Genomic DNA, 12,544 nt, shown 5'->3' with positions numbered 1-12,544 from the left:
AACCAAAAGACGGAAACCCCCGGCAAGATCCTTACCGGGGACGCTCACAAGACCTCCGGCAAGACCCTTGCCGGGGACACCTGCGAGACCCCGGCAAGACCCTTGCCGGGGACATCTGCGGGGCCGCAGCCAGGCCCACACCTGCCAAGGCTCCACCGCCGTTCCAACGCAGCAGTCGGTCCGCCAACAAGGCAGGCACCTGCGTGGCGACATGCAGCTTCCAGACCAACTCAGCAAGCACCTGCGTGGTGGCATGCAGATCTTCGTGAAGACTCTGCCACCGCACCAGCTCAGTAGCCAGCCAGCCAGCATGGCACTGCACGCCTAGTCAGCCCGGACGCGCGTCAGAGCGAGACGAAGCGGCGACGGACGGGACGAGCTTCCTTGCCGTCCCCGATAAAGTGAGAGGGCACGTCGGCAGCGCATTAAATGTGTCTTGTCCTACGGTGCAAGTGTACTGAGGAAGGATTGGGACTTTTTGGACACTGCACGCTTTGTAGCTAGTCCAAGAACACCAGATAAACACAAACCAGCAGGAGTAGGGTATTACGCATCGCTTGCGGCCCGAACCTGGATCAAATTCCCCCGTGTTGATCTCCCAAACCCGCTCTTTGCACAGCCCCGCACCCTGTCAACCGTAATAGGGATTCCCCGTGATCCCATAGGTGTCGTTTTTCCCGACATCTTTGGCACGCCAGGTAGGGGGTGCAAGTTGTGAAAATCCGGTTTTGGAGTCAGCTCATCGATTTCTCCATCGCGATGGCTCGAGGGAGGAAGGCGACGGTGATCGGCCACGCTCTGGTGCCATCGGCTAGGCGGGGCGGTGTTGTCCGCAGCCGCAACAACCATCTGCATGGCGACCGAAAAGCTAAGTCACGCACAACTTTGAGCAATTCCTTTTTATACAAAGTTATTCTCCTCGAAAGATCTTGCTCTTTGTATAGAAAACTTGCATGCAATGGAACCTTTCCGCTATTGGCAACACCCTTGTTCTGTTTCGAGTCCGCTCAACAGTTTGAGCGGCCGCGCTGAGAACGGCAAGGTGGCTTGCCCGCTATCGGCAACGCCCTTGTTCTGTTTCGAGTCCGCTCAACAGTTCGAGCGGCCGCGCTGGGAGCGGCAAGCTGGCTTGCCCGACAGCAAGCGTCCCCCCGGCAAGCTGCTAAGGATCCGCCCTCAAAGTGCCATCGCATGGGTTTACGCACCGGCAAACCTATCCAACTAAGCGTAGGGTGTGTACATACAAAGACAGATCGGACAGGAAGATATCATGCTTCACTTTAAAGTACTGCAGAGTTATATTACATCAACTGTTGCAGCGGTTCTAACTTAAGATAAAACCGTCTTTGTCATGAACTCGCAGCGGGAATGAGAAACGGGGTGCCTAGTCTCGGCGCTGGCCCTCCACCCTCCTGACTCCGTCGACGCGGCTGATGATGGGCTCGATATGCTCTTCGAGCGCCGCGAGGTCCACATCCTCCGGCAAGCTCTCTAGCGCATCGACGAAGTCAACGTTGGGGTTCCAGTATGCCACCTTGGTGAGGACCTTGGTCAGGGCGCCCCGGCAAAGCTTCCGGGCCTCATTGGCCAGAGAGGTCGCTTGGTTGGAATGGAGCTGCTTCAGGGCTTCAAGGACACCCTCGAAGAACAAGGTAAGCCTGGCGTTGGGGCTCACGTTCACCTCCGGGGAGTACTTGAAGTTCGGCATGCCCATGGCGGCCAGCTGCATGGTGAGCCTCTCCGCAACGTCGACGAGGCAGCTGATCCAGAGGTTTACGCTCTTTACGTAATCCCCGTGATTGGCGGCGTCGTTGCTCCGCAGCTGCTTCTCGTCCTCCAGGGCCTTGTTTAGGGTCTCCTCACGGGCCCTGGCCTCCGAAAGCTCCCTCTCCAGGCCCTCCAGCTTTAGCTTAAGGTCATTGATGGAGTCGTTGGCCTCGGAGAGCAGCTTGGCCTTGTCGGAGACTGCGGCCTGGGCATCCGCCAAAGCGTGGTTGGCCGTGTCCCTCTCTTCCGTCAGCTCCGAGACCACCTTCTTCAGCCCATCCCGCTCCAGCTCCAGTTTCTCCACTTCGCCGGCGTGAACCCGAGCCAGAGCATCGAGCGCGTCCTTGTGCCTCTGCTCCAGCTCCTGGGTCCGCTGCGCGACGAGCTTCTCGACCTCCTCGTCCTTGCTGCGGAGTGTGGCGGTGAGCGCCTCCTCACGGGCGGCGAGGTCTTCCTCCTGGGAGTTCAGTAGAGCCTGGTGCTGTTGCCAAGCAGCCTCATCCTTGGCAGCCTGCTCCTTCGCCACCTCCTGGGCTTTCTCGACATCAGCCTGCTTCAGGATGAGCTCCCGCTTGCGCTCAGCCAGCTCGTCCTGAGCAGCCTTCAGTTCTTCCCAGGCCTTGTGGAACCAGGCCAGCGCCTAAGCGACGCGCTCCTCAAGATCCGCCTCCGCCTTGTCCGCTGCCGCCATCCTGGATTTCGCCTTGTCCAGGCGGGCGCGGTGGAGCGCCTGGAGCTTCTGGAAATTGACGCTCATGCCCCGGAGAAGCTGCTCCTCTTGGGAACCGCCACCGCCAGCGCTCGGTTCATCAACAACCTGGAGCCCGGCGGTGGCGAGTGCCTCGTCGTCGAACACCTCCTCCTCGGCTGGCGCCCTGGTGCTCGCCGTCCCTGGAAGGTGGGCGAACAGGTCATCGCCCACATTTAAGTACTTGCCCGGGGCAGGGGCAGCAGGGGAGGGAGGTTGGTCGTCAGCCACCTCCTCCCCGGTAGGCCCCTTGCCGACCTCTTCGGCAGCAGCCTTGCCGGCCTCCTCGGCAGCGGCCTTGGCGGCCTCCTCAGCGGCGGTCTTGGCGGCCTCCTCGGCAGCAATCTTGTCGGCCTCGGCCTCGGTGTCCTTGGCGACCTCCTCGATGACGGTGTTGATATCCTCCTGGTCCGTCGGGGGAGGGTCTAGAAGCCGAGAAGGAGAATGAGATGAAGCCTAAATCAAGGTTCGAAAAAACAAGAAGAAGAAGAAGAAGAAGAAACAGGGACGAGGGGCAGGCCACTTACCCGTGCCGAGCTGGGAAGAAGTGGTTCCCTCCCCGCCAACATTCGTTGCCGGGATGGAGCCACCGGCACCCAAGTTCGTCTCCTCCTCCTCCGTGCGCATGGGCTCAGTGCTTGGTGCCCTTGCCGGGGACGCCCCTCCGGGCGGCGTGGTCGATGGGGGCAGCGTGTTGGGGGTGGCCCTCAGTGGCTCCTCTTGCCGCCGCTCTCCTCCTGCAAACCCGGCAAGGTTAGCACCAAGGATTCGTTTCCCGATGCTCGTCAACGAAGAGTGAGTGATGAACTCACGCTGGGGGCTGAAGCGGGGGCTGCGTCGGGGGCTGTTGTCCGGGCTGATCTCCACCACCACCGGCTTGTGCGGAGCGCCAGCCGGGGGCTTGTCGCTCGTCGAGGCCCTGGCCCTCTTGAAAGTGCGTTAAGTCGACTAGAGGGGGGGTGAATAGGCGATTTTTATGAATTCTTCACTGAGGAATTTCAGGGTGAGGAAATTCCTTAGCGAAGAACTACTTGCAGCAGAATAAGTACTCAGATGCAAACATAACAGAACATAAGCATGGTCATCATGATGAAATGAAAACACGCACAGAGTACAGAAAGCGTAAACACATGATAAATAGGATGAAGACAAACAGACTGAAGAAATTGAACTGAGGAAATTGAGAAAATCTTCAGCCAAAGTCTTCGAACAGATATGAACAAGCACACAACACAGTAATGAGGAAATGAAAGAGTTGAGGAAATAGACCAGTAGGCTTGGTGAAGACAATGATTTGGTAGACCAGTTCCAACTGGTGTGACAGTTGTACGTCTGGTTGGAGCGGCTAGGTATTTAAACCTGAGGACACACAGTCCCGGACACACAGTCCTCATCGTATTCTCCTTGAGCTAAGGTCACACAGACCTCGCCCAATCACTCGTGGTAAGTCTTTAGGTGACTTCCAAACCTTCACAAACTCGGTCACTCGGCGATCCACAATTTCCTCTTGGATGCTCTAGACCATGACGCCTAACCGTCTGGAAGATGCACAGTCTTCAAAGGTAACAAGCGCCGGATCCACGCAGGATCAATCTCTTCAGTGATGCTCAATCACTTTGGGTTTGTAGGTGTTTGGGTTTGGGTTTTCCTCACTTGATTTTTTTGCTCAAAGTCCTCGGAGGATGGGATGCTCTCAAATGACAAGTGTCAGTTTCTCTCGGAGCAGCCAACCAGCTAGTGGTTGTAGGGGGCGGCTATTTATAGCCTAGGGAGCAGCCCGACATGATAAGACATAAATGCCCTTCAATGACATGACCGTTAGGTGGGTAGATATTTTGGGACAGCTGGCGCGTAGCACAGCAACGGTCGGAAATTTGACTATCAAATTCCTCAGGGCTATCATGTTCCTCACTTGTAGGCAATCCGCACTGGCGAATTCCTAACTCCTCAGTCGGAACAAATTCCTCAGAGACCAGAAGTACTTTGTCTCTGTCACTGAAGAAATTGACTGAACTGTATGATATTTCCAATGGCTTCACTCGAAGGGATTGGTAGGTAAAGGATTTTGAGTTGAGCATCACATGGAAATTTTTCCTTAGTATTTCCTCGACCCCCTTTAATAGTACGGTGTTTCCTATGACTCAAGAAAGAGAAAATGAAACTATGAAAACAAAAGTCTTGACGCTTCATGTTCCTCGCATGAAATCCAAGTCTTCAGGGTCACACCAATTTGTTCACTTTCAAAGTCTTCAGAAATCCAAAGTCTTCAGTCGAAGACATTCATTTTTAGGGGTCAACTTTCTCTGTAAATATCAAACTCCTCATAGACTTATAGACCTGTGTACACTCACAAACAAATTAGTCCCTTAACCTATAAGTCTTCAATACACCAAAATCACTAAGGGGCAGTAGATGCACTTACAATCTCCCCCTTTTTGGTGATTGATGACAATATAGGTTAAGTTTTCAACGGGGATAAAACATATGAAGTGTAACTACTGATATTAAGGAATTTGATTGCAAGATATAGAAGAACTCCCCCTGAAGAAGTGCATAGTGAGGAATTTGCTTTTGAAGCAATGCACACTTGAAGAGTAGAATCATGGAGATCTCCCCCTATATCTTGTAATTCATGCACGCATTTGACATATAATATGAAGAATTTGAAATGCATGATGAAATATGGTGACTGATGTAATTCAGCATGCATGGATTAACATATATGAGGAATAAGCATGCAGAAGAACACAACAAAAGTATCAGACCACCATAGGGTTTAAGTTTACAACTCGATCCAGCAAAGTCTTCAAAAGAACGAGAGTTGTAACTTAGAAAAAAACGCCCATATCTTCCCGAGGAGACCCGCTTGAAGACTAACTCAAATTTCTCCCCCTTTGTCATCGAATGACCAAAAGGATCAAAAAATGAGGACTAACGCCCCTGAAGAATATTATGTTGATGGAGGAGCGCCAGCGTTGTTGGGGTCGGTTGTTGTAGTAGGGCCTGCCGCAGTGTCGTCCAAATCTTCATGCTCATCCGTGTCGCGTGATGAAGAATATGAGTTGGCCACCAAGGAGGGAACTTTGACTTTCTTGAATTTCTTCGCTGGTGGCTGAGACAAGTCAAAGTCCTGCTTGAGACCCATTTGCTTCAGATCTTCTTCACCATAAAGATGTGCCAGAACAGCCCAGGTGCGACCGAAGTCTTCATGGAGGTAGTAATGGTTTTTCTTCACTGCATTGTGTGTAGCAGTCGTGTTGTGAAGAATAGAACCAAACTGACGCTTAATCCATTTGTGCTTGCGATCGACCTTCTGGTGAAGACTGAGGAGAAGCTCACGATCAGTCATCACCCTTGGAGCTGTGCCTTGAAGATTTTGCTTTGAAGCATTTGCGGCAGAGTCATGAGTGGCAGAGTCATCATTGGTGGAGTAGGATGCAGCTTTGCGGAATTGACCATCCAATGGACGAATGCCTTCATCAATAACAGCAGTGGCCATGCCCTTTTCATCAGCTGAGGAAAATGTCCGTTTGAGGACTTCAATGGGGGGCAAGTAGCTGAGATGACTCTGAAAGTCAGCCTTGTAGTTGAGTGAAGACCTTGTTTTGAGGAATCTCATAATCCAAGGAGCGTAAGGCTTCAGCTCAAATGGAGATAATGCAGCATTGGCCAGAGTCCTCATGAAGAAATCATGGTAGTTGACAGGAACGCCATGAATGATGTTGAAAAGCAGATTCTTCATGATGCCAACGACTTCTTCATCATTTGAGTCGTGGCCTTTGATTGGACTCAAAGTCTTCGTCAGAATGCGATAGACAGTCCGAGGCACATACTGCAATTCCTTCACGAGGAATTTGGTCCTTGGGGCTTGACCGGGCTTCAGCAGCTTCATCAACACTTGCATGTAGTGATCTGTAAGCTCAGGTTCATGGTATATACAATGAGCACCTTCAAGGGGAGGACTGACAGGCAGGGCATGAAGCAATTCAGAGGCCGGTGCTTTGAAGTGAGTATTTTCTGTCATCCAGTCCAACACCCAAGAGTTCACATCTTCAGCATTTCCTGTGATGTGTAGCGTTGCATAGAACTGAAGAATTAGCTCTTCATTCCAATCAACAATATCAATGAAGAATTTGAGCTATCCAGCGTCATGAAGAACACTGAGGACTGGCATGAAGCAAGGTAGTGATTCCATGTCCACGTGAGGAATATGCTCATGGTCGAAGACTTTCTCTTTGTTGAAGAGCAGCGAAGAATAGAAGTTGGCTTGGCTGGCAGTCCAGCGCTTCCTTCTAAGACGAGCAGAGTCATATGGGTTGTACTCCGTGAAGAACACGTGCTCGTGGAAGAAGTCATCAGCCTTGAATTTTTGCTTCTTTGAGAATGGATCCTTTGGCTTGGACTGAGGAGCATCAGTCAATTGCATCATGACCTCAGGAATCGCATCTCAGGATCCACAGGCTGAGGAATTTCAGTTTCTTCTTCAGTGGCAGCCTGGGTCTTCAATTCTTCAGCAGCAATTTCATCAACACTGGCGGCTGGAATCTTTTCATGAATAGACGGAGTGGGGTGAGGTTCTTCAGAGCCCATTTGAACTTCAATATGCACTGGGGACTGAGGAATTTGTCGCAAAGGAGTGAACAAGGGAGAATTGGGGTGCTGACTTTCCCAAAAGTCATCATTCATCACATGTGTTGTGCTCCCAATGTCCACATCCTCATCTTCTTCACTCATTTCTTCAACGCCGGCCTCTTCAGCTGTGAACTGAGGCATGGGCGATGAGACAACTGGGGTTGAAGGGATTGTATCCACTTCAATTTCTTCATCCAACTACTCTGAAGTAGCAGAAGAAGGAACATCTTCATCAGATCCACTAGGGATCGCATAGTCTTCACCAAAGGGAACGAGTTCCTTTGATGGAATGCATGAGACTGGAACAACATCAATTGGATTCTCAAAAGAGTTGGTCAATTTCTTCATCTTCTTTGGAGCTGAAGATTCTGATGAAGTTGATGCTTTCCTTTTCTTCACTGCTGCATGCTCCGCAGCCTTGGTCTTCTTCGCATCTGATGCAGAAGGAAGAATTGGACTTGGTGTAGGTGTGGGAGGAGCAGAGGAAATTCTTTCATTTTCTTCAGGCACAACTGATGCAGTTGCCCTGGCATGGTCAGTTTCTTCAGGCACATCGGTTGAAGATTCAGCTGGCCTGACAATTTCTTCAGGCGCAACACTAGTGGTTGCCCTGGCGGTATCATCAGCGGCTGGAATGCAGTCATTAGCCCTGGTACTAGAAGTTTCATTAGCAACCTGATTTTCATCAGCGTTGTTGGCATGTTCTTCTGTAGGCTGAGCAGATGCCTCGGCCTGAGGAATTTATTGTTGCGTTGAGGCTGCAACATTGGAGGTGAATTTCTCAGTTAACTTCACAAATCTAACCTTGGCTCCAAGCCAGTCAGCATAGTAGCGATCAAATTCATCATTTAGATTCTTGATCTCTGATTGCAGAGCTACAAGTTCTTTAGCTGAAAGCTTCAAAAAAATTGCTTCAGAAAGCGCTCTTTCTTTTACTGTGCTTTCTTCACTTTCCTCCCCTGTTCATACTTCCATTTCTCTTCATCAATGAAGGCATCCAACACATGACTTTGACCAGGAGTGAGGTTCATTTCAGGCAGAGGTGTGTTGGGGTCCTTATGCCACAAGTCGATGAAGTCGAGGATCACCTTTGGATCCAACATCAATGGCACATTACTGCCTTTGGCTCTAGCGGCCATGTGCTGCCTGTCTCTAATGATTTCAGCGAGTTCTTCATCAGCTTCATCGTCATCAGACGGTACTTGGAAGGCGACCTACTTCTTGTGAGGACTTGGTCGAGAACCTCGTCCAGCAGTGGCCTTAGTCTTCAGCAGAGTGGGGCTAGTTGAAGAATGCGGAGGAGCAGAGGAACTTGCAGAGGCTCCTGAGGCAATAGAGATGCCTGTTGTCCTTTGGCACGAGGCGAGATGCGCTGGTGCTGAGGATTTGGAAGGAGGAGTTGAGGACTTTGGAGGAGCTGGTGCAGCTTGAGGAATTTGCCATGAGGGCTTTGCTGAGGAGCTGGGCCGTGAGGGCATTGCAGATGAGCTTGGCTGTGAGGACTTTGATGCAGAAGCCATGGGCTTGTGTGCGGGCTTCTTTGGCATGGCCTTCTTAGTCTTGCTTGCAGAGGCCTCAACAGCAGCAGAAGCAGCAGAATCTTCATTGAATTTATTCACCGCTTCTTTTGCCACTTTGGCCAGCTTGGCTTGACGCTTAGCCCATTTCTTTGGAAATTCTTCATCTCTTCTGATGCTAGAGGGATCAGCCACTTGGCCAGGTGCCAATGGAGGTCTTGGGCATGGAGGGTGTACAGCGAATTTCTTCATGTACTTGGGTGTAACATAGCGATATTCCCTCCATTCTCTGGCCCATCTCCTCTCTATCCTCTGGATGTGCACTTTGCGCTCATTCTTGGTCACCTTGCCATGTTTGGCCTCATCAGGAGTGCAATATTCATCATAGATATCCTCAGGGATTTCAAACACTGTGTTGACTTCCAATTTCTTTCCTCCCTTCTAAGGTTTCTTGCCGCCAGCCATTTTCTTCAGCTGAGGAATTTGAACAATAGAATTCTCTGAAGAGGTGTGCAACTTTTCTTCGAGGAATGCTGCAAATGAGTTAAGTTGATGAGAACCTAGAGATTCAGCAGCGGACATGTGTACCTGTGAACAGAATATAGTTGCGAAGAATTTGGAGAGGTCATATACGTTCTCAGAAGTTTTTGCAAATAGAACAAGTTTGAGGAATTTGACCAGATGAGTCTTGAGGAATTTCACTAAGCGTTCATTGACTTAGGTTCCAGAGTTGTATAGATTGAAAATCCACACAATTGAGGAATCTTGAAGAAAAATGTTGCTTAGGGAAACAGATCAAGAACAGATGTTGTGAGAGGTGTTTAGTGTGTGAAGATTTGAGGAATAAACAACTTTTGAAGATTTTGTAGAAAACATCAGAATCAACAAGGGAAGTAAAAGTAACTTTTATTTACCCTTGATGAAGAACACAATGAACTGTGAGGTGTAGATTTAGAAGTTCGTCAGTTCAGATCTTCCACGCCCTAACTTGGAAGAGGAAGACAGCTACGGCGGCGGCGGAGTGAAGAAATCCGTAGCCAGCGCGAGTACGACGGCGACGAGGTCGAGGCAGTGAAGCTCTTCCTCACCAGCGACGATGGAAGTAGCGACGGCGCTAGGTTTTGAGAGCTTGAGCGAGGGAGCGAGGTCGAGCGGAGTAAAAACGAAGTGAGGAAGGGAGGGGGTATTTATAGCCGAAGTGAAAAACTGCTCGCCCGAGGAAATTGGGCGAACGTGCCCCTGACCCTTCTCATTTGCATGACATGTGTCACCCACGTACTAAGAGGTGGCGATCATGCGGGATCGTGGGTGAATAGATAAGTCCATCGTGGAATGTGGAACGGTTTGAGCGGCAAATGCCGAAAATTCAGATAAGATAATTTTAAAGTTTCGTTCACAAATTCTTCAGCTGACAAGGACACAGTGAAGATTTTGAACAAGTTTCAAATAGAACACACATGAAGAATTTGTGAATAGACTGGGTTGAGTTTAGCATAGAGGGGAAAGGGTCCGATCACATTCACTTAGTAGAAACAAGCAACTTGAAGAAATAGCAATAAGTGAATGTTGTAGAGGACAAAAACTCATATATATATATATATATATATATATATATATATATATATATATATATATATATATATATATAGCCAATGAAGAACAACAACGGAAAGAGTGAAGACATTTGAAAGTTGAAGAAACTGAACAACTGAGGAATTTCAAAAATGAGGAAAAACTCAAATTGAAGATTTTCAACTTTTGGTGGTGGCGTGACCCACCGTATAAGAATGATGATTTCAGACACCGCGTACAATTGTCGTAGGGTTCCGAGAATCAAATTCTTTGTTAATTTCTTCACACTTAGAGTGTTAGTCTTCATTGTTTGATGAAAAACGTTTCTTCGTGTCTTGCACATCTAAGTCATCAATTTTGCATAAGTGTTAGGATGTGTGTCCTATTCAAAGGACATTCGAAGAATCTACGATATTTAGCTCACACCGCAACTTGCTAAATCTCTTCTCATCCAAGGGCTTTGTGAAGATATCGGCTAGCTGTTCTTCAGTCTTCACATGCTCAATAGAGATGTCGCCCTTCAACACATGATCACAAAGAAAATGATGACGAATCTGAATGTGCTTTGTCTTCGAGTGCTGAACTGGGTTATGAGCAGTCTTGATGGCACTCTCATTGTCACAGTAGAGAGGCACATTTTTCATGTTGACGCTGTAGTCCTTGAGGGTTTGCTTCATCCACAGCAATTGAGCACAGCAAGAACCAGCAGCAATGTACTCAGCTTCAGCAGTAGACAGTGGTACGCAGTTCTGTTTCTTCGAGGACCAACAGACCAAGGATCGTCTGAGGAAATGGCATGTGCCTGATGTTGACTTGCGGTCCACACGATCACCAGCATAGTCAGAGTCTGAATATCCAATGAGATCAAAAGTCGAGCCCTTGGGATACCATAATCCAAGTGTTGGTGTGTGAGCTAGATATCGAAGAATATGTTTCACAGCCTTATGGTGTGATTCCTTCGGTGTAGCTTGAAATCGGGCACACATGCATACACTAAGCATAATATCTGGCCTAGATGCACATAAATACAATAAAGAACCAATCATGGAGCAGTATACCTTTTGATCAAAGTCAATACCATTTTCATCAGTGCATAGATGGCCATTTGTGGGCATAGGGATTTTGACGCCTTTGCAATCTTGCATGCCGAATTTCCTCAGTACATCCTCGAGGTATTTCTCCTGAGATATGAATATGCCATTGCTCCGTTGACGAATTTGAAGACCTAAGAAGAATTTCAATTCTCCCATCATAGACATTTGATATTCTTCACTTATGCAAATTCATCACTATAACGTTGGTCAGTACAACCAAAAATGATATCATCAACATGTATTTGGCACACAAACAATTCACCGTCATAAGATTTAGTGAAAAGAGTTGGGTCAAGTGAACCGGGTTTGAAGCCTTTCTTCATGAGGAATTCCTTCAAAGTATCATACCACGCCCGAGGGGCCTGCTTGAGGCCATAGAGGGCCTTATTGAGTCTGAAGACTTTGTCAGGATGCTTTGGATCTTCAAAACCTGGGGGTTGAGCAACATATACTTCTTCCTCAAGCTTACCATTAAGGAATGCACTTTTCACATCCATTAGATATAAGATGATATTATGATGGTTAGCATAAGCAAGTAATATGCGAATGGCCTCAAGTCTAGCAACAGGTGCAAAAGTTTCATCGGAATTAATTCCTTCAACCTGTGTGTAGCCTTGAGCTACAAGACGTGCCTTATTCCTCACCAAAAGGCCATTTTCATCTTGCTTTTTGCGGTAGATCCACTTTGTGCCAATGATATTGTGCGTGTGAGGATCTGGACATTTGACCAGTTCCCAGACGTTGCTGAGCTCGTATTGATGTAATTCCTCTTGCATAGCTTGAATCCACTCAAGCTCCAGAAATGCTTCATCTACCTTAGTGGGCTCTGTGATAGAGACGAAAGCAAAGTGCCCACAAAAGTTAGACAAATGTGAAGCTCTTGAGCGTGTGCGAGAACCTGGTATGTTGATTTCGCTGATGATTTTCTCAATCTGCACTTCATTTGCAACGCGAGGATGAGCTTGTTGTCGTTGAGGAATTTGATCAGCATTTTCTTCAGCACCATTTTCCTCAGGTGCATCAGCATGATGTTCTTCACATTCTGGAATGACTTCTTCAGCAGATTCTTCGGTAGGAATGACATCCTCAGTAGCCTTGAACTTGATGGATTCCTCAGGTGATTTTTCATCTAGCACAGGAGGTAGGTTCTCTCTTTGTGAGCCATTAGTTTCATCGAACCGCACATCTACAGTTTCAACAACTTTGTGGTGAAC

The sequence above is a fragment of the Aegilops tauschii genome, chromosome 6, assembly GCF_002575655.3.
Source record: "Aegilops tauschii subsp. strangulata cultivar AL8/78 chromosome 6, Aet v6.0, whole genome shotgun sequence".
Classification (NCBI taxonomy): domain Eukaryota; kingdom Viridiplantae; phylum Streptophyta; class Magnoliopsida; order Poales; family Poaceae; genus Aegilops; species Aegilops tauschii.
Note: the sequence above shows the minus strand (reverse complement) of the source record.